The sequence below is a fragment of the Carcharodon carcharias genome, chromosome 10 (assembly GCF_017639515.1).
Source record: "Carcharodon carcharias isolate sCarCar2 chromosome 10, sCarCar2.pri, whole genome shotgun sequence".
Taxonomy (NCBI): domain Eukaryota; kingdom Metazoa; phylum Chordata; class Chondrichthyes; order Lamniformes; family Lamnidae; genus Carcharodon; species Carcharodon carcharias.
In genome coordinates, this window is record NC_054476.1 from 146,510,022 (window position 1) to 146,533,381 (window position 23,360).

At 43.9% G+C, this 23,360-nt stretch overlaps 1 protein-coding gene across 5 annotated transcripts in view; it reads left to right on the plus strand.

The window, feature by feature from the left end:
* Positions 1-23,360, plus strand: part of bcas3 (BCAS3 microtubule associated cell migration factor) — a 1,011,809-nt gene that overhangs the window by 850,605 nt on the left and 137,844 nt on the right. The window lies entirely within an intron of this gene.

Consider the following 23,360-nt stretch of genomic DNA (forward strand, 5'->3'; position numbering starts at 1 on the left):
CAGAACACCAACTTTCAGTGAAATGTTATTTCTGATAGTCGAGTACTGCTGTATTTTGCTGTATTTTATCAGGCCATCCCTTGAGCACTTGCTGAGAGAGCATCTGTAACTTCTCACCTCCAATTAGACTCAGTCTTGATGGTGTTACATTCACTAGATGATGGACCTTTATACCTAGATCTTCTATCTCATGTTTCTCCTGTGGTGACAACAGAGATAGGGTATCTTCCAGCACCGTTTCTCTCCCAGTCTTGTATTTCAGAGTGAAATCATAACTCTGAAGCCTCAAGAATAACCTCTGTAGTCTTTCTAGTGCTTTACACAGATTCTTCTTGTAGATCTGCCCCAGTGAACGATGATCACTCTCACTATGAACTTTCTTCCACAGAGATATGTTTGGAACTTGTCACATTCATATATGACTGCCAAAAGCTCTCTTTCTATGTGGGCATATCTGGGCACAGCTGAGGTTAGAGCTTTGGATGTAAATACTATTGGCTTTCCCTCTTGGATCAGCTCTGATCGCAGTCCCCTTATAGAAGCATCCACTTTCCCCACTTGCAGAGTGACAGGTTTCTTTCTGTTATAGTATGACAGTGTCTCCTGGCATATTATCTTTCTGAGTTTGAGTTTTGAGTTTTTGAGAAACTCCCATCATGTGACTCTGGCCACTGGTACTCTATATCTTCTTTCATCAACTCCCACAGGTTTGCTGTGTGCCCTGACATATGCAGTATGAAGGAGCTCATGTATTGGATCAAGCCAAGAAAACTCCCTCATCTCTTGGGGCTTCCATCCCAGAGATAGCCAGGATTCTTTCAGTGCCCGACTTGATTCCGTCAGGTGCGTACACCATTCTGAAGAACAAGCATTCTGTCACTTTCACAATGCAGTTGTCTGCATTTAACTTGATCCCAGGTTTCCTAGCTAACTTGTTCCTCTCGTTACACATATTTATGATAATACAACAATATATAACAGTGCCCCCATGTTCTACGTTCCCCAGACAGGGAAACAATCTCTCAGCGTCTACCCTGTCAAACCCTTTCAGAATCTTGTATGTTTCAATGAGATCACCTCTCATTAATTCATGTGTCACGAGAAACTTCTTTACCCAGAGAGTGATGAGAATGAGAATTTCGCCACCACATGGAGCGGTTGAGACAAATAGAATAGATGCATTTAAGGGGAAAATAGATAAGCACATGGGGGATAAAGGAATAGAAAGTATTGCTAATACAGTGAGATGAAGGAGGATGAGAGGAGGTTTGGAACTTAAACACTGGCAAGGACCAGTTGGGCCAAGTGGCTTGTTTCTGTTTTATAAATTTTATGTGACGTCTATTGAAAGCCACAGGTTGGTCCTCTCCAAGGGTAGAACAGGGATAATTCATATGAAAACAAAATACTGCAGATGCTGAAAATCTGAAATAAAAAAAGAAAATGCTGCAAAAACTCAGCAATATTGGCATCATCTGTGGAAAGAGAAACAGAGATACTGTTTCAAATCCGTATGACTTTTCTTCAGAATTGGATAATTAATAACCTGCTAATGAAATTCCATTCTCAGAAATCACATTTCACAGGCATGTATCTCCTGATTTCATTGCTGGACCATTATCCATTAAAAGAGGAATTTCACTCTCTTCTCCCACATTCACAGAAGTGCTTTCCTAGACTCATAATTAAGTAAGAATCATTACTGTTTGACTCCCATTAAATGAATCTTGAGATTTAAAAGATGCAATAAGAGGTACATCTGGTCATGACACCTGCTTAGCACAGTCATGGAATGCCAAAAGCATTGTGACAACTTTGCTAAATATATCAAAAATCAGCTTCAGCTCTCACTAGAGATAAGTAACAAGGTAAATTTGATAAAAATGGATTTGGTGTGAATTAAATGGCCCAGAATAATTTGGAAAAATTGGCAAGCTGTACTTGATTCTCTGGTGTCCTGTATGACAGCACACGGCATGGAATGTGTGCCATTCAGTTCCTCACAGACGGGGTGTGACAAGATTCTAGAAATGGTGTGCAATTGGACCCAAGCTGATCTGTCGTTCTCCATTACAGGCCTCCAGTCAACAATGGCAGTTGTCTTAGTTCAGACCTTCCCATGTGAGCAATGATGCAGGAGGAAAAGACAAATAAAAGGAAAAAACTTGCATTTATCTAGCACCTTTCACAACCTCAGGACAGTTCAAAACACTTTACAACCAATGAAGCACTTTTGAATGTAGTCACTGTAGTAATGGAGGAAAGGCAACAACCACATTTTGCACAGCAAGATTCCACAGCAATGACCAAATAATTTGCTTTAATGTTGTTAGATGAGGGATAGATATTGACCAGGACATCAGGAGAACTTTCCTGCTATTCTTTGAATAGTGCCATGGAATCTTTTGCATCTACCTAAGAGGGAATTTAACACTTCATCTGAAACACGGCACCTACGACAGTACACTGGAGCACACTGTCACACTGTCAGTACATTACCAGGGCTTCAGCTTAGATTATGTGCTCAAATCTCTGGGGCAGGTCTTCAGACCGCCACCTTCTGACTTGAAGGTGAGTGCTATCAACTGAATCAAAGGTGACACCTAAAGTAGTTCGTAAGTGAAAGGAATGAAAAAAGTCCATTTAAGAATAGGAAGAAAATTTGCCCCTTGAGAGCAAATATCCCACTGTAGTCACACCAAGTTGGAAATCAGCATATTCAAGAAAGGCACTCAACCTGTTCAGTCTCCTTAGTCTACAAGATTTAAATATAATTTTAAGAAAAGACATTGTGGAGAGAGTTTTCTGAGTGCCTCTGAATAGTATTTGTCTAGCTAACATCAAATTATTTCATTGTGCGTTCTCAAAATTTAAGTGAGGCTCTAAAAAAGGCAGCTAGAACTGTGGGAATTGATGACTGCTCACTAGCCAATCACATGGCTCAATTTGCCAAATTTCTTATCAATATACCATTGTAAAGTTTAATTTTTCATGAATATGGTTCATTCCTGTTGGACAGGAGGGCACAGTGGGGTTGCTGATGTTTGAGAGAGGTTTTTTCAAAGGGGTTCAGAATTACCTTCACATTGGTTAAATGCTCAGGTTATTCTTCCTTTTTTAATCAACCTAATTAAAACAAATGAAAACACAGATTAAGCACATTTCACTTCATGAATTTTCTTGCCAAAATGTGCTTAATTTGCTTTTGCCCACTCTTCTTAATCTGCTGGAATCAAATCATGTTGTATTTCAGCGGTATACCATTTTATGAACACAACAACAAGAGTACGAAAACATGAGCTAGTGTGTCAAGCCTGTCCCTTAATAGAGTGGACCATAGGGATGACTGATTTACCCTTCACCTCACAGCCATTCAATGTTCTTGGCAAGGCAAAATTGAGGTGAAAAAATAACTTAGCCAATTTGAGACAAAATCTCTGGGAAATTCCTCTCAGCTGCTTGGGCAAGCTCCAGGAGACCTCAGTGAATTATATCACTGATCCCTGTTCCCCCCGTCTTCTATAAATTGAGATGTCTTCCATTCAAGAGCTTAGGCAATTCCTTTGTGTACAGATGCTTCCAGCAAATCTATTCTTACTGCACGTGCTGTAAACCATTTCCAGAGGTCAACAACTCTGCAAAAAAACTTCCTAGCTTCCAATCTAACTCTTGCTTACATTTCTTGTACTGCCGCCCTATAGTTCTCCCCTGCATATCTATCTCAAATAACCTATCAACTAGGACACAATCTTATCCCTTCATTCTTTCAACCATCTCAATGATACCCCTTCGAAGTCTACACTTTTTTAAGGTAAAGCTTCTCAGTCTCAAAGTACATCACGTGCACTGGGATAGTTGATATTGATAGTTAACTAGCATTGAGTGCTGTATCACTTATGTCTCAGTGTTAACTTCTCGTTTCAATAAAACATCACTATGTCTCTGTATTAACTCTTTGTATCTATTACTATATCACTTGCATCTTATTGTTAACTGCTTGTATCTAACACTATATCACTTATGTGTCTCAGTGTTTACTCCTTGTATCTACCTCCTTATCAGTCATGACTCATTGCTAACTCTTGTAGCACTGCAAACTGGCCTTTCCTAGTCGAGGGTAAATATGTGAGAACAGAACAGGCTATTATTTTTATATGCATTTGTGGGATGTGGGCCTCGTTGGCAAGGCCAGCACTTATTGTCCTTAAGAAGGTGAACCACCTTTGTGAACCGCTGCAGTCCATGTGGTGTATGTACACCCACAGTGCTGTTTAATATATTGGTGTCATACAGTGAGGTACATACCTGCGGATTAAATAGCATTCTGCGCCTATACAAAGTATGTATCATTATCAACATTAGTTGCTGTTAGTGTTTTGTTAGTTGCATACAATAATTTAACATGTTTGGTGTACATTATGGTCCTGTCAAGCATTACATTTCCCAATAGATAGCTCATTGACTTCGGAAGAAGGTACTGCAACATGAGATTGGTAACTGCTGATTGTATTAATCGGGAGACCCCGATACATACTTCTACCCTCCTTCAAACAGCCCAGGCATGAAACTTGACCTTTTCACCTTTAAACTTTGCTTGAACCTCAAGTGCGACTTGTGAGAAGAAAGATGTTGATTATATGTTACTGTACCGGTGACACGAGTAAAATAACCCCACTTGTGTGTATGTGTGTGTGTGTGCACTGCTATGGCCTGAGGGTAATGAGCTTACACAACATGCTTCACAGTAATCCTGTCTTTTGGATGTATTCACACAATGGATGATTATTCAAACATGAATTGGGACTGCAGTGAGGAGCCCAGTTAAACAACAGTTTGGTAAAACTTGGCGCCTGGTGAGTGAGGAATGTGCACAAGGTCTTCTGTGTCCTTGTTTGTGAGGCGACTCCCAAATGGTTCAATCATGTATATCATTATTAGTCTCATTATTCATGAGTACTGATATTTGTTTTAACCCCTTGATACTCAGTGGCTTTTGGATCCCATACATGGGACTGCTCTCCATCTCTTTCTCTCTCCTGTCTAAACTTCTGTCAGTGTTAGTTATCTTTATTTTTTCAAATATTCCTTTTGTTTGGGGAAAAACAGGCATGTATCATGATAAAGGTTAACTCTTTAAAACCTAAGTTTCAGTTTTACTTCTGTGCTTTTTGTATTTTCTACATTGCCCCTGCCCAAGCATTCTGATCTTGGCTCAGAATGTGTCATCGTTGTCAACATTCAAATAGATGTACCAGTCAGAAGGTTTATTTTATTTGGTACTGTTAATATCTTGTATTGACACAGTGCATTTAATGTAGGTCCCCAGGTGCTTCAATTGTCATTAAGTCAAAGAAGGAGAGATTAGGAGGGGTGACTAAAAAGCATAGTCAAAGGGTAGGTTTTAAGGAAGATCTTAAGAAAGGAGAGACGGGGAGATTGAGGGAGGGAATTCAAAAGTTTATGGCCTACATGGTTGAAGGGAGTGGGAGATACGCAAGATGCCACAGAAGGAGGAACATGGATTCTCAGAGGCTACAGAGATAGGTAAAATTGAAGTGAACACAGATCAGCCAGAACATTTTCTCCTGACTAGAGTCAAAACTAACACAAAGGACAATGGCTGTAGCTGTTGGAGGCCAATCACCTCTGCCCAGGTCATCGCTGCATAAATTTCTCAGGGTAGTGTCCTAGGCCCAACCATATTCAACTGCTGCACCAATGACATTCCCTCCATCATAAGGTCAGCAGTGGGGATGTTCGCTGATGATTGCACAGTGTTCAGTTCCATTCACAACTCCTCAGACAATGAAGCAGTCCATGCCCACATGCAGCAAGACTTGAACAACAACCTGAGCTGATAAGTAACAGGTAACATTTGTGCCACGCACTGACTATCTCCAACAAGTGAGAGTCTAACCACAGCCCCTTAGCACTCAGTGGCATTACCATCATTGAATCCCCTAGTATATTGATGACCAAAAATTTAATTCTACCAGCCGCATAAAGACTGTGGATAAAAGAGAGGTCAGAGGCTGGGCATTCTGCAGCGAGACTCACGTTCTGACTCCCCAAAGCTGTCCACCACCCACAAGGCACAAGTCAGTAGTGTGACAGAATTCTTTCTATTTGCCTGGACAAGTGCAACTCTACTGACACTCAAGAAACTGGACATCCAGCACAAAACAGTCCATTTGACTGGTATCCTATCCATCATCTTAAGCGCTCATCCCCTCCACTTCTGTGCAATATGGTTACAGTGTGTACCATCTACAAGATGCAGTGCACTAACTCCTGAAAGCTTCTTCAGCATATCCCAAACCCATGTCCTCTACCACCTAGAAGGACAAAAGGGCAGCAGGAGCATGGGACCACCACTACCTGCAAGTTATCCTCTAAGTCACACACCATCCTGATTTAGCCATTCTGCCATCATCGCTGGTCAAAATCCTGGAACTACCCACCTAACAGCACTGTGGGAACACCTTCACCCTGCGGACTGCAGCTCTTCAAGAAGGCAGCTTACCAACATCTTTGCAAAGGCACTTGCAAAGGGACAGTAAATGCTGGCCTTGCCAGCAACGCCTACATCCCATGAATGAATAAATAAAAAGGCATATATACAGCTGAGAAGAGATTTGAATATCCTATGTTTGAGAATTCTAATTTGGAAATGTTGGGGACTGCGGGCCAGCATAGGCCAGCGAGCACAGGGTTGATGGGTGAATGGAACTTGGTGTGGAATAGGATACAGACTACAGCTGTATGAGCTGAGGTTTTTGGAGGGTGTAGGTTGGGAGGTCAATCAGGAAAGTGTTGAGGTGGCAAAGGCATGGAGACAATTCATTTCTCCCTCGTGAATGACAGGATTGGGAGCTGGGGACTAGAGGAAATGATGGATGCAAACCATCCTTTGCTGAAGTATACCTGAGTACCAACAAAGTGTGGTGCTGCATCTTGTAAAAATTTCTGGAAGATTTGAGACAGTCACCCTCCAAACCTCCACTAGTGCCACTTCTAAACCAATCACCAGGAATGACACAGGAGTGATCCTGAGTGACACTTGTGACTGACTGTTTCTCCCTGTGGGTAAATGAGTAGTTAACAGTGATTGCCTGGGCAGAGCAAGAATGCCTGAGATCTCTCGTCTGAAATGGATAGGGTTGCCAACTCTGACTGGACAAATTTCTGGGGATTTCCATCCTCCGAACTCTGAAGCTCTATTCTCCCGCCATTGGTCCCCACTACATCCATCCTCACAGTATCCCGACTTCCTTGCCCCCGCCATTTGTTGCTCGACGCATCCATCCTGGCGGTGCCCCACCATCCCATGCTAATTGGAAATCAGCAGACTCTTTGGACGGAATTTAACTGGCCCCATGGCGAAGAGCTTGGTGGCACACAAGCCACTAAAAATGTTGGTGGAATGCATCGGAGCAGAACCATGGCATCTTCCCACCACCGGGCAAATTTCCCAGGGTGGTTGGGCAGCAGGATCAGGAACACACAGAACAGTAGCGGGCAGGTAATTGAGGGTGTTAAGTAGCCAATTGACAATGTTTTGAAGTGGATTTAAATTTCCCTGGGCCGCATAGGTTCCATGGAGCACCAGCAACTCGCCTGCTCAAAGGAGGCGAGAGTTCTGCTGCAAGTTAGTTGTGGCTGCAAGTGGCAGCCATTGATTACAGCTTTGTTGTCAACTAGGCAGTCTGAGGTTCAGTTAAGCAAAGCATTGAAAAAATGGAGGGATTGCACAGTATGAGTCCATATCAGAGGGCACTTATTGAAAGGGTGTCTCCCAGATCCACTTCTGCTTGTATAAGCATCACTTGGAGGTTGAAAGACTTTGAGTCTCAAAGGCTCCAGCTCTCAATGGCTGGCACGCACTCTGAGTTTGACTGTTCTAATAAGGAGGAGGCTGGGAGGGAGAGAGAGAGACAGGTTCAGTCACATGAAGCAGGGCTACAAAGCAGAGGAGCCCTAAAGTCATTATGGTGCAGGGGCACAGGCGAGACGGGCACACAGGGCCATAATGCAAGCTGATGTTCACAGATAGCTCTACCCAGCTGTCAGGTTGATGGCCAAGAGGCTTAGCTTCATGGAAATGCTGGGGCACCAGTGTCTCCTAAGACTGTGTCTGTCCATGCAGGTGATAGCGGACTGTGGGGAAAGCTGGAGAAGTAGTTGAGGCCAATGGGATGTGGTATGCAGCTGTGGCACTTAAGGTGATGGGTGATTGACTGGTTTTATGCCTCAGGTTCATTCCAGAGATCATCTGGAAGTAACAGGTAGGGTTACTGTAGATGTGGTGTGTTTAGATTTCCAAAAGGCAACCACATCAAAAATCACTGCACAAGATAAGGGTACATGGTGTAGGGATAACAAATTAGTATGGATAAAGGATTGGTTAACAGGAAGCAGAGAGTAGGGATAAATGGGTCTTTCTCGGGTTGGCATTTATGACGAGTGGAGTGCCGCAGGGATCAGTGATTAGGAAGGCAAATAGAATTTTGTCATCTATTGCAAGGGGAATTCAATATAAAAGTAGGAATGTTGTACAGGGTGTTGGTGAGACTACAAATGGAGTACTGTATACAGTTTTGGTCACCTTATTTAAGAAAGGATATAAATGCATGAGAAGCAGTTCAGAGAAGGTTCACTTGACTGATTCCTGGCATTGGGGAGTTATCTTACGGGAAAAGGTTAGACAGGTTGGGCCTGCGTCCATTGGAGTTTAAATTAATTGAGAAGTGATCTTGTTGAAACATATAAGATCCTGAGGAGACTTGACGGGGTTGATGCTGAAAGGATGTTTCCTCTTGTGAGAGGAGACACATTTTAAAAATAAGGGGTCTCCCATTTAAAACAGAGATGAGAAGATTTTTTTTCTTTCAGAGGGTCTTTGGAACTCTTCCCCAGAGAGTGGTGAAGGCTGAGTCAATGACTAACAAGGAGTCAAAAGTTATCGGGCGTAGTGGGAATGTGGAGTTGAGGCCACAATCAAATCAGCCGTGATCATACTGAATGGCAGAGCAGGCTTGAGGGGCCGAATGGCCAATTCGTATGTTTATATGTCACTACAGCAATGAATGGCACACCACCTCCAGTCCCAGCATTGTGAGTGAGCTTCTACTTCAAACAAATACATTCGCAATATCATTCTTGCTTCATAGCCCAGCCAAACTCATCAGCCTGGGCCACTTTCCATGTAAGTCATCATGCCATTTGGAGAGCTGCAAGTGGCCATTCAGCCTTGTCAGTTCAGCGATTGCCCTGACTGACCAGGATCTCCACCTTGAGTCAACTTTGCATTTCAATGTGTACACTGGCCCTTGATCATGCCTAATGGATGAGTCGGCCACCCCACCTAACATCCCAAGGGCACTAATTAGACAATGCAGGGCTGCGAGCTTGCTATTATGAATGTTGCTGACGTTCCCAGACCGTACCAGGTCATTGAAATGCTAGTGGTGCTGCACCCGTGCTCATGCTTCTGACTTCCTCGGCTACTTCCAGCAATGCCTTCTTCAGGAGACTTGCTGACCTCAACCTCTCATGCACTGGAAACAACACCTCTCTCCATTCCCTTGCAACCTGAAGGAACATCTCCAAGGAGTAGTCACTAAACTGAGGAGCCACCCTTCTTCTGACTCCAGCCATTCCTGCATAACATCCCTCATTTAGCACCCTTCCAACGCTCTTATGTGTGCAGCCTATATGGAGACTGCTGACTTGCCCTTGAAATATGGCACCTTCCTTTGATATGTCAGAACTTCCTCTCACTCGCCACCCGTTATTGAATAATTCCATGCGTGTTGGATGTTAATTGGCTACAGATGGGAAAATCCTCGAGGATGTCTCTCCACTCACTCATACAGCTGTGTGACCCAAATTTGACCATGGCATCAGGTCTTCCTCTCAACAGGGAAAATTCTGCCTTTTGTTACCTGAACAGATGTATCATGACTGTTAGTCAAACACCTTTCTTCCAATCTCCTATATTTTTATAACTAATAAACAAAAATAGACAAAGAACATTTTGGAAATGTATCACTTTTTTGCCCTCGCCATGACTTTTCTCCTGGGTGTTGCTCGCTGCAGTGTCCTGGAGGTTAATCTTGAATTCCCGGAGACTCCAGGACAATCCTGGAGGGTTGGCAACCCTATAACTGTGCAAGACATGCTGTGCACTTAGCTACTGCTCCTGATTCTATTGCACAAGGCATCCGTGCCCCAGCAGGCTGTCCCGCCACCTTTAATTAATTATATAATCAACTGACCTTTTGTTTGGGAGCAGTATTTGCATTTGGGAAATGGGGAAGCCAGGTCATTTATTAAACAGGACGGATGCTTATTAAGTTACTTAAACAAATTACTTACTAATAGTCCACAGGCACAGGGTTCTGTCTGTTTTTGTAGTTTAAATTTTCACTTACAATATATATAAAAACCTCCAATATTTGCAACAGATGGAACACATGACTTACTTTGAATGTGACATTATGTATTTCATACCCTGCCCATGCAAAATATCCAGCAAATTCACCCGAGTACTGAATATAGCCTCATATCCTGCTAGGGTCAAGGTTCACACAGCAGAATCACAAGACTCTGTGACCATCATTGGCTGCACATTGCTTGTTGGGAAATTTCTGGTTTCATTTCCCCATTCCAGTTTTCTGCCCTTCATCTCCGAGTCACCACTTCTTCACTTGTGAGCATAGACAGTAAGCTGCTTGGCTATCACAGCCAAGTGTGATGCTGTTCTTACTTAACATTGGTGTTCCTGGCTGCTACGGGTCACTACACTTTGACCCTTGCTGAAAACTGCACGTGTGGGCCTGAGGTAAGGCTGTGGCCCAGGGTTGAACTGCCTGGAGCCACTTAGGCCTGGATTTTCCATTTGGTGTCACCCCGTTTCCAATAAATGGGTTATGCCGGCCTTACAATAACAGCACTCAGAAAATCTAGGCCTGAATGTCTGGCTTCATGAATGTAAAATGGCACATGGGCAAGATACCCTTCAAATCTTGTCACAATCCCCAGTCTCATCTCAAATTTGAACTGGGTTGAAAGCTGCAACTGTGCAGTTTCTTGGTCACGACTTATGTGTAGTGCAACTAGACCCAAGCAGGGCAAGGAGCAGACGATAAAATTGCTTTTAAAAAGTCACTGTTAAATTAATTTGATCAGCCTAAATCCAGTTCATAATGTTCTTGAACCCATAGCTCAATATTTTATAAATTAATTTTCAGGTTGTGGGCATTGCCATCAAGATTGGCATTTATTGCCCATCCCTAGGGAGCCAGCTGAGGTGTTTGCTAGGTCACTTCAGAGGGTACTTAACAGTCAAGCCCATTAATGTGGGACTGGAATCACCTATAAACCCAGTCTGGACAAAGGAGACATGTTTCCTTCCCTAAAGGCCATTAGCAAACTAGTTGGATTTTTACGTCAACCCGTTTGATTCATGGTCATTTTTACTGAGACCGGGAGACCATCTCTTTATTTCCGTATTTCTCAAACTAGTTTCAAATACTAAAGCTTCCATAGTGGGATTTGAACTCATATTCCCTGGATTATTAGTCCAGTCCTCTGGATCAGTGTTCCTGTACTTTTGTAAGGTTGTTTGATATCTCATTAAGAGGTCTGGAAACTTATATGGTTAAACATAAACCGTTTATTGGTAACCTATAACCATATATATATCCAAGGTACTGCCATGCTCCATGCTAGCTCCTTGCAAACTCTACACACAGTCTCCCACCATACCGTGGGTGGTACTGTTTTCCAGTCCCACACCACCCCTTGCTCTGCCGAGCACCCTCATACTACACCAACCCCCCCAAACCTTAACCAAACATGTTTACAATGCAATCTTTACTTTCCTTCCTATCTCTTCTCTTCTCCCGACCTGCCCCCCCACCACCTACCTCACCCCTTTCAAGTCTCTGACTTCATAAATTCAGACAGTCTGGAGGCTTGACAACTCTTTCAGATCCCGTTTTGTCACATTTGGATGAATGATAGTCTCAGTTATTTTGGGTGACTTTGATAGTTTGGTGTTGAAATTGTAATACTCTGTGTTTCCAGCACTTAGTTGTTTCCATTCATCTTCTGCATTCCTTCGAGTTGCATTTCTTTTTATCGACATCCCATCTGCTTTGTTCAGACACCATGGGTGTATCCCGTTCCTTCTTTTTCACTCCATTCATTCCTAGAATGGACTCAGATTTTCTTTTTCCATGAGGTCCACCATGATCTTGCTGGACACTGATGTTTCAAAAATGGAGCCTTCATTTCCACTTGTTTCATAATTTCACCCAAATATTTGTTTACTCTTTTATTTTCCACTCATTTTTCAAGCTTATGAATCTTTCCATTCAGCTCAGCATCTAATCTGGTGAGTTCAGTTGTCGTTGTTTCAGAGTTATCTGCTTTTAAAGTCTGAATTTGTTCTTCCATACCATGCATCTCATCTTTCATGTTCATCAGATTGGGTTGAAGTTCAAGAATTTCATGGGCTGAATCTTCCCCCCACCCCCGTCAGGGGTGAAGTCGAAGGGCGCGCGCGCACAGGTGCGCCTCCGATCAGCGCCCCCAATTGGGGGCGCAACGCCATTTTACATGGGTGGGCCAATTAAGGCCCGCCCAGCATGGTGTCCGCACAGAAACGCTGAGCGCTCCCTGTGTGGGCAGGGGGAACCCCAAAATTGAGAGTGCACTCTTTCGCTCATACGCATGAAAGAGCACATTCACTTCCCTAAGGCTAAGTGCAGCCTCAGGGAGATCGGCTCAAAATGTAAAAAACCTAAAAGTAGGGAAATAAAATTTCCCTAACGTGTCCCCTTATGTGACAATGTCACATGAGTTGGGACATGTCCATAATTTTCACAAAAACTTTATTAAAATTTTTAAAAACCTACATGAAACCTCATCCCGCCTGTCGATGAGATTTCATGCTTTTTCTAGTTCATGCTGGGGCTCCTGGCCTGCCCACCAATCTTAAGGTTGAACAGGCAGGTCCTTTAATTACTTAATTGATCCTATCAATGGCCTCAATTGGTCATTGACAGGTCAGCAGGTGCGCAGCTGATTTCGCTGTGCCCCCACCTTCCTGAAAATTTAAATGGGGCGCGGTGATGTCGGGAGTTCCCCCCAATGTCATCATGCGTCATTTTACGTGTTGGCGAGCAGGCCCCGCCCCCACTCGCCAATGCGTAAAATCCTGCCCCATCAGTTTTGGCTGTTAATTTGCTTTCAATCAACTTCTCTGATTCATCAGTAATTTCTTTCCCTCTTCCAGGCATTTTTCACTATACCAAATAGAGACTTCTGATACTTGAAGTTCATCCAGTTCTAAATTTTTATTAGCAAACTCATCTTTCATTTGTCGGTTTTCTACACTGAACAGATTTTCCTTAGCCGAGCCTAATTCCTGTGTGCTATCCTTGAGGCCCACATTCTTTAATTTTACTTCTGCTAGTTGTTTCTGAGTCTCTTCATGCTCCCTTGTGAGAACTTCTACTTTCTCTTGCAGCTGTTCATTTTTTTCTTGACATTTTGGGTTCTTGATCTTCATTTCAGCCATGTCATTTTTCAACAACCCAATGGTTCTCAATGCATTTGAGGCATCTATTGCGTTTCCTCTTAGTTCTTTCAGCTTCAGCATCAGATTTGCATTTTCTGATCATATTTCTTTCTTTTCTTTCTCCGCTGCAGCAGAGCTTTGTCTTTGACCTTCATTTTGGTTTCACTGTTGGCCAGGCCTGTCTCCAAGTCTTAACTCCTTTCAGTTCTGTAATTGTGCTACTGATTGGCTTCATTATCCATGTGTAGCGTGGAAAGTTCTACGGCTTTTCCTTCCATTGCCTCCTTTTTCATTCAGCTGGTTCTTCATTTCTTCAGCTTCTTTCTTGTACCTCTTGACTTCCTTCTGAAATATAGAATATTGCTGAGTCTCCTCTGCCAACTGGTTCTTCAGTTCACTCAGAGTGACATTAAGTTCATTTTGCTTCTCTATGTAATTTTCCAGGAAAACAAACTTTGACCTGAGGGATTCTTGTGAAGGTCCTTCAACAGGTTTCCCTTTTCTTTGCGAAGCTCAATTGCTTCCTCTTGATCTTTCTTGTAATTCAACAGAGCCACCTCCAGTTTCTTCTGCTGTTCTTCCATTCTGCTGTTCAAGACAGTCTTAACCCTTCAGCAGCATGAATAAATTATGTACTCATTTTGCATTTGATCTTGAAGGATAATCAGCTGTTCTTTCAGCCGTTTATTTTTTTGTTGACTGCTTGCCAACTCACATTGTGCTTCAATGCATTGCTTTGCTGCTACTGATAGTTCCAATGCAGCTTTTGCTCAAATAGTATTCAACACCTTTTTTTTTAGCTCCTCATGTTTTTCCAGGGCTACATATTTATTCTTCAAAGATTCTTTGGAGGCAGCGACTTCTTTGAGCATCTTTTCTGCCTGCTGTTATACCTAGCTGTACTTCGGGTTGAGTTCTTCCAACTCAGCTTTGATACAACCATTTTACTGTGGAATTGTTCCACTTTCTTTTTGCAGGTTTTGTTTCTTTTGGGGTTAGCCCAAATAGCTTTATTTCATTCACAACCAGCTGATTGCTCAGCACTGCCACCTGCTGTTGCAGTTTGGATAATGTGTCAGCATTTTCAAAAAGCTCTATTTTTAAGACTTTCGGCTGCTTCACAGCCACTTCTTTCTTCAGCATTTAACTCTTCGGCTCGTGCACTTCATTGCACTGACATGATCTACAACTACCTTGTGTTTTGCTTAGGAATTGTCTCCCTTGGCCTGGGTCTCCTGTCTCCCTCAGCATGGGGTCATCTGTCTCCTTCGCTCAGGGATCTTCTGTCACTCTCAGTCTGGGGTCTCCTGTTTCCCTCGGCCTGGGGTCATCTGTCTCCCTCGCTCTGGGACCTCCTCTCCCCTTTGGTGCTTTATTAAGGGTGTGCTAGACCTTTTAAGTTCTGCACCTTCAACAACTTAGATTTTAAAATATTTGTAGAAGACTTTTAATATCTCACCAAATGTGGTTGAGGATCCATCTATGCCATGTTCTAGGATTATTTCATCCACAAACACACCAGACAAGTATAAAAACATATTAAATTGTACTCATTCTGTTTCCTTGCTTAATTCTGATATACTCCTGTAATCTGAAAATTTTCTCCTCCAAGACCCCCATTTGTGATTCTGGTTTATCCCTTGTCTTAGCCTAAACTGGTCTGGTAGTTTTAGTTTACAATCCATGGCTGTTTTTTCTTGAGTATTGCTGAAAAAAGAGACAAGTCTAAGCTTTTTGTCTTGCACTCAACTTATCATTTTCTTCTTCTTCAAGATGGTTCTGCAGCTGCCATTTTTTCTTTTCTCTTTGATCTTCCCATGTTTGTTGGCTTTTGCGGGGGGGTGGGGTGTCCCATTGCACTGACAGGGCCATTTTTTCAAATTATTAACTCTGCAGGAAACATTTGAAACAAGACATTTGAGCCAGCTATGTGCTTTTTTAAGCTTGGGAATCAACTGGAAGGTGATTTTTATAACTCTGCCTGCCATTTTTAAAACCTTTTTTCCCTTCAGTCCAGCTCGGCCACCATGTGTTATGGTGCTGGCTGTGGTCCCGTTGCTGCAACTTTCTTGCAGCTGCGCTCTGTATGTGCTGATCCTGATTCCTGCCTATTTTAAAAGGTAATTTCAGCTTTTTACTGTATTTTGCTCGCCCTTCTTGTAATTTGGCTGGGTCCCATCACTCTGCATTCACTTACGTTCTTCTTCTCATCTGCACAGTAGATTCAGCCTTTTTTTCTTTTTTGAATTTAGCTCAGCCTTTTTGTGATTTGGTTAGGTCTTTTGACTCTGCTTCTGCATTTAGTCGGGCCTGGCATTTCATGTGCACAGTGGTTTATTTTGCTCAGCCTTTTATTGATCTAGCCAGGTGCTTTGACTCTGCATTCATTCAGGTATGGCAATGGACCTCCACATGCCCTGGTAGAGTCCTTCAGCCTCCACATCTGCAGTGGAGCTTCTTTTTAGGCAATCTTCAACTGTGTCTTAAATTTAGGTGCACTTCTTTCAGGTCAGACTTCAGTTTCTTTACTTTTTGATGCTTTGAGAATCTGGGTTCCTTCTCCAGATTCTCTGGGATTTCTGGGTCCATCCCACTACTGCCTCCATGTCGTAAGGTCATTTGGCATCTCACTAAGGTGTCTGGAGGCTTGTCAGGTTAAATATAAACCATTTATTGGTACCCCATAACTATACCCAAGGTACAGTGATGCATGCCTCCGTGCTGGCTCCTTCTACACTGTACTCACACACAGACTACCATCATGTGCCTCTCTACATCATACCATGGACAGTACTATTCTTCAATCCCACGTTAACCCTTGCTCTGCCGAACACCCTTATACTACCACTATTGTTTACCGCCAAAGTCCCTGAAATTCTTGGAGCTCCTTTTGACAGGCTGAGGTTTGGTGAAGCTCCCAGATCCCATCCCAAACCACAGTCATGGCTGACAACCCTCCAAGACTCTTCTGGAGTCTCCAGGAATTGAAGCCAGGGCACTTAAAGAGCAACACCTGGGAGAAAAATCATAGGGAACGTGCTTTTTCATTTTCTTTAAACATTTTAATTTATTAGTTGTAAAAATATTGAAGACAGGGAAGAAAAAGCTGTTTGACTGAGAGCCAAGATAATTCAATTGGGTAATCAAGGTGAGGTTTTGCCAGCTCCAGGTTGGCGGGCTAGGAGGCTGCAGAGGCTGGTAAAATGCTAGGGAGCCGCATTCGCGATGGCTCCCAGTTGCTGGGCAATTTTACCAGCGGCAGGGAAGGCAGCAGCTTGGCCATCTGCTTACCGGATCAAGCAGCTAACTTAGCCAAATAAAGGCCAAATTAAGGGTCGTCTTGCTAGCACTTTGCCAATGGCAGATGAGTACACTACCACATGGAAAGGCCATCAGCTGCAAGAAGGTGACCTCCCCATGGCTTCCCGGGGAGTAGAGGGGGTCCAACGGAGTTTGAGGCTCCATGAGCCAAGGAAAGGCCCGCAACAGCAAAGGTAATCCTGGTGTCTTCAGTACTGGCGTAGGAGGGGTTACTCCTCCAATCGCCAGGACCTGCCTGCCTGGTCTAGGTGGAGAAAAAGGTTCTTGACTCCCCTGCAAGGGTGCCTCAAAATGGAGGCATCCCCTTGTTCCCCTTGCAGGCTCAGCAGTGGGTGAGGCTGTTGCTGGAAAGATTGCCCCTGTGGTCCCACTGCCCGCCAGTGTGAGCTTAGGACCCACATATATTCCCGATAATTGGGATTTATCCTTGCATAAGAGTCTGCTCATTTTTCTGTTGACCATGGGAAGGCAGTTTGCCTAGATGATGACCAATGGCAGGAGTGTGGGATGTGACAGTGTGAGGTGAGTGGTCATGTGATGTAACGTCAGGAATACAGCCAATCAGAGTTGGGAACCTTAGTTGGCCAGTAACACCTGCAAAGAAGCATTGATGGTGCCCACGTCAACAGGGACCTGGAAAATCAGAACAGGGAGAAAAGTGGTAGGGACCAACAGCAGATGGAATTGGAAAGAGTTTGATGAGACAGTTTAGAGGGAAGTCTGTATCTAAGACCATAAGAAATAGGAGCAAGAATAGGTCATTTGCCCCTTCGAGCCTGTGCTGTTATTCAGTAAGATCATGGCTGATCTAGTTGTGGCCTTAGCTCCACTTTCCTGCCTGCCCCTGATAATCCGTGACTCTCTGTCTATCAGAAATCTATCCAACTCAGCCTTGAATATATTCAGTGACTCAGGCGCTACTGCTTTCTGGGGAAGAAAATTCCAGTCTAAAGACCCTCTGGGAGAAAAAAGTCCTCCTCATCTGCTTAATTTAACTTAAATTGGAAATCCTTTATTTTTAAACTGTGCCCCCTAGTCCTAGGCTCCTCCACAAGGGGAAACATCCTCCAGCGTCTACCCTATCAATTGCCCTCAGAATCTTACATGTTTCAATAGGATCACCTCTCAAAACTCCAAAGGATATAGGCATAACCTGCTCAGCTTTTCCCTGTTGAGATAATCCCTTCACTCTGGAATCAGCCGAGTGAACCTTTTCTGAACTGTATCTAATCCTGTGCTATACCTGCCCTGGGAGCTTTTGATGGGGACTGTGTAAAGGGAGCTTTACTCAATATCTAACCCCATGCTACCTGCCTTGGGAATGTTTGATGAGTCAGTATAAAAGGGGCCATTTACTCTCTGTCCATCAGTGTGTAGCTAACGTGAGATTGACCAGCCTTGAGACTGAAAAATCTCTCACTGCCCAGTGCTGCGATCTCTCACTTTGATAAACTGTGCTGCCTTAAAACCCAAAAAAAAGAGAAATGATTAACAATTGAGAGTGTTGGTAACTTAAAGAAACATTTCCAGGGACTAAGATTGAATAGTGAATGTTTAGTGTGGGAAATAGTAAAATAGAAGCACGAGGCTTGTCAGGAAGTCATGCAATTTACTGTAGCCTTAATTAGATGCAGTTGTTCTACAAAATCTGTGATAAAATCCCTGTCTGTGGGACACTGTGGGAAGATTTAAACATGTTAGAATAAAAGGGAGGGGGTGAGGGATGTGTTGATGTGATTTCTGATAGTTTCCAAATGCAGCCCATGTAGGTTAACCAGAAAGGATGCCGATCTTTGAGCTGGGTTGTAGAGGAAAGCAATGTGGTGAGACTGTTTTGAAATGCTGGTGTATTTAGGAAATAGCACTTAGCAGGGTCTCTCTGAATGACTGCCAGGTCAGGAAGCTGAAGTGCAAGCATTGGCTGGGATTCAGGCCTCCAAAGATCCGTTCACTGACCACACAGTACGTCAAGAATATGTCACTTAGCAAGCAAAGGGAAGGCTCCACTTTGCCTCCAGAGTGCCTTAGCATGGAGCACTTTCACATAACCCAAGTGCTCCTGAGGGAAGGCAGGCACCCTGGGACCAGGGAACTGACAACTTTTTTGTTTCTATTTTAAATATAAATGTGTAAATAAATAAAGCCTGGGAACAAAATGTTTGTCCCATACTTTTCCCACTTTTAGCTGTGTCCTCGGGACTGACCTGTATGTAATTCACACAGAAGAATTGCCACAGTTTCCAGTGGGAAGTTCAACTCACGCTCTGGCATCAAATGAGTGTTTCTCCCCTTGGGGGTTCAATTGCTAAAGAGACGGGGAAGCAAAGCACCTTCCAGTATGTGGATCAGCACTCTGTACCTTCCGAAAGTTGGTAATCCACCCGCCAGTTTCTGCTCAGTCTCAGCATTGGGGCATTTCTAAAGTTAGACCTTTGGCCAAACATTTAAGACTCCATTAGTAAAAAAGGATATAAAAGGGCATGCAGTTCTCATGATGGAAAGACCTCCAACATTAAGGGGAGATGAGAAAAGCATGGAAAGCTACCATCACAAATTAACCCTCAGAGAATGAGGGTAGTAACTCTCTTACCTGAGGTCAGAGTTTATTATAAGCGAACTCCCCAGTGGCTTAGTAGGTACATGCACTGTGCAATGTGATACTGAGCTAGATTATATCACTGGCCAGTGTAGGGTTTACTGAGCTCTGCTGGGATAGCAGTAGGAATTAATCATGTGGTCTCAGAATCATACAACACATAGAGAGGCTTTCTGTCCATTGTACCTGTGCAGGTTTTTGAAAGAACTATCCAATTATTCCCATTGGTCCCTGCTTTTTCCCCATATATCTGCAAATTTTTCATTTTCAAGTACTATATCCCATCAATTCCTTTTTGGAAGTTACAATTGAATCAGCTTCCACCACCCTTTCAGTCAGAGCTGTTAGACTACACTGAAGAGAAGCAGAGAAACAGCAAGGGGTCCTGCTTCTGATCAATATCCAGTCTTCGCTGCTAGAAGGTGCTCACATTGTATGTCATCAGATGTGATGCCCTCCAAGGTCGAATGGCCTTCACTGTCCAGGCTCATAAAGAACAGCTTCTTAGGTGAGGTACTGGCAGGTGGTGCAGAAACTCGTCAACAAGAAACAGCAATCTCTGTGAGAATTCTGGGTGTGAGGTCACTGTTGCGCCATTGGAATGTTGCAGTGCCTGTCACTGATTCCATTTTTTAATCCCACAACCCCAGTTTAAGGCAGAAATCATTTCTGCACATGTTATTTTGAAACCTGCATAGGAAAAGGTGCAATGAAGCACAGAGCCTCATCACTGTGTCTCGGAGTTTAGTGAGAAGTCATTCAGTTGTAATTTAGAAATCTATCTCTACAAGATCTGATTTTATTTAAGATAGTTCACAAGGACTTTATTCATATGGTGAGGGGCGGGTTGAAATAAACAAAAGCATTACAACCCATGATATTGCACACTGCAGCACTGTCTCATTTAGCTTCCAACTCTCACTATTAGACTCTGATATATCCCACACCGCCCCCTCACCATCACACTCTCTGATAGGACCCACATCCCTCACAATGACACTGTCTGACATAATCCCACCCCCCACATTCTTCACTGTAACACTCTTTGATATACTCCAGACCCCTCACTGCAGCACTCTCCAATATATGTCACGCCTCTCACTGTAACAATCTCTGATATACCCCACACTCCTCACTGTAACATTCTCTGATATATCCTACACCCCTCACTGTAACACTCTCTAATATACCCTACATCCCTCACTGTAACACTCTCTGATATACTCCAACTCCTCACTGTAACACTCGCTGATATATACTACACCCTTCACTGTAACACTCTCTAGTATACTCGAACACAATGAAGCTCTCATACCCCTCACTATAACTCTCTGATAAGCCCAAACTCTCACTCTCGTCACTATTGTACCTTACACCCCTCAATGTGACACAGTTATAGCCACATCCTTGACCTTAACCATTATTAGAAATATCCCACACCACTCATTGTAACTCGGTCTGATATAACGGATATTATTGAATGTTACCTTGTTAGCTGTGACTGCATAAAATATTTTTCGGTAATGATAATAATCACTACAATACACTAGTCTTTGGCTAGGATTTTGCGTTCCCGCCCATGGCGGTCGTCATGGCGGCGGGAGTAGAAAGTATTGCGAGAGCGAAAAATCAGTTTCACGGCGTGAGTTTCCTACCCTGCCATGTGAGCAGTATCATTTTAATCTGTTTGAATATTATGCATACTCACTATAATGGCTGCTCACTGGAATCACCCCTCTATGCTGGAGCAATAGGCCATGTCGACGTTTAATTAGACCGACATGTTTCAGAACCATATATAAGCAACATGTACCTGGCAACCTGAACTTCACTCGTGACTTCAAGGTTCATTCGACAGCCTTGCATTGCGCAGTGCTTGCAGCACCTCAGGATCAGTGCCAGGCTTCTCAGGCAGCACCACACCACTTGCAGGGGGGTATCACAGGCAAGGCTTTACCTACCAGACCAGCAGTAAGACGGGTTGGCTTGTAATGTGCTGCAGGACAAGGGCTCAACTGGGGTGGCGGGGAGGAAGAGTGGTGAAGGTTGCACTTAGGCACATGACTAGGGGATTGCGGGGTGGAAGTGTCCTCTGGGCCAAAATGAGGAAGAGTGTTTTACAGAGAGACTTAAGCAAGCTGGGGCCAAAATGGGAGTGAAGAATCGCTTCAGTTTACATTGCTGACCTTGCAAAGACTGTCCTTGTCCCAGATCAGGTAGGGGGAGGGCACGTCAGTCCATTGTCAGTCATGCCCAGCATTTTGTGCACAGGGTGTGGTCGTAACATCAGGCCCATTGGTCTGGGGGGTTTCTGACATAATACTAGGCTGCAGATGGCACACAGTCAGGGGAGGCCTCAGCCGCCTATAGATGTAGGGGCAGTTAAAGGTCTCATGGTGGGGGCCTCTATATTTCACTGTGCAATATGCCTCAAGATGATCCACATGGAGCATAGGCATATCCAACACAATTGAATCAGGGAGTAACACAGGGATAACCACCACAATCACGATGAGATCAAGGATTGGAAGGGGAGGCTTGCGGGGTATTGGAGGGATGGAAGCCTGAACAGTATGATCCTCCAGGACAATGGGAAGAATTTCCACAGTCAGACAGGGAGGATCCAAGCTGGTCTGGTAACAAGACCTCAGCATCACCATCTTGCAACCTGAAGCGATGGTGCTGTACAAAATTAAACTGAGGAAAAACTCGGCTGGTAAGAGCTCTGAAGGCTGTTTGGAGAAGTGGTGCAATGCACTGGGAGCCGATTAAAGGTGCACCCAACTGAACTGTGTATCTCCAAATGAGGAGAGATGCACAGCTAAGACATGTTAAGAACTTTTCATTGACAATGCAGGGAATCAGGCGAGTGAAGCAATGAAGTGCATTCATGTTAGACTAATCCAGAATACTGGCACTAATCAATCTCTTTGCATGAGCCCCTTGTTCCCATCATGTAAATTCCCCAGAACGATAACGAGGTCAGGAGCAATTGGGCAACTGGTCAAGTTACAGATGCGTGTTAAAAGCAAGAGCTCAGAATTTTGGTGCTGACAGGTTCACAGATGAGAAGCCTCAGCCTCCCTTAAAGTAATCCCAGTTCCTCATTAAACATGAGCCCTCATGTGTATTCCAAAGAGTGTAGTCTTAGAGTGCAGTAAATGAGGAGCCCAGCACCTCGCCTGAAAGCAACACATTCAAGTGCCTGGCCAAAGCAATCTCATAACAGTAGAGCAAGTAAAGGGGTTGTGGGGGGGGTTGGAAGAGCACCTTGAAATGTACCGAGCGCTGGCCAAGATTTCAGTGGTGCAATGGTGCCAACACTGGAAACAAACCCACTGATCATCGACAGAACTAGGACCTTTGGAGGGTCATGCTGACTCATGTCTTTTTCTCATTGATGCTGCTGCAAAGAGGAGACTTTCAGGAAGATGGAGGCTGGATTTATTGCTGTCTGTATAATCACATACAGGCAGAAAAGAAGGCAGAGAAGATTGCGATGGCAACACCAGGCTTGCCAAAGGGAGGAGCTTCACCCTCATGAGCAAGGGACAGCAGGGCCCCCTCCTGGCGCAGAGGATGGGCTCACAGAAATATCGCGCGTAGGAAGCTCTCAAGACCAAGAGTGTAGAGAACACATGTCTTTTCTGCAGATGAGCAAGAGACAGTGTCACCGATGCCTCCACATGTCTAGGGATCTGATGGCTCACATCTACCACATTCTCCATGAGTTGGCGCCACGAGGACTGAGAGGACATCCATTGTCAGTGGCTCTGAAGGTCGCCGCCACTCTTAATTTCTATGCGAGTGGCTCTTTCCAGGGTTCCATGGGGTCCTCTGCAGGATCTCTCAAAC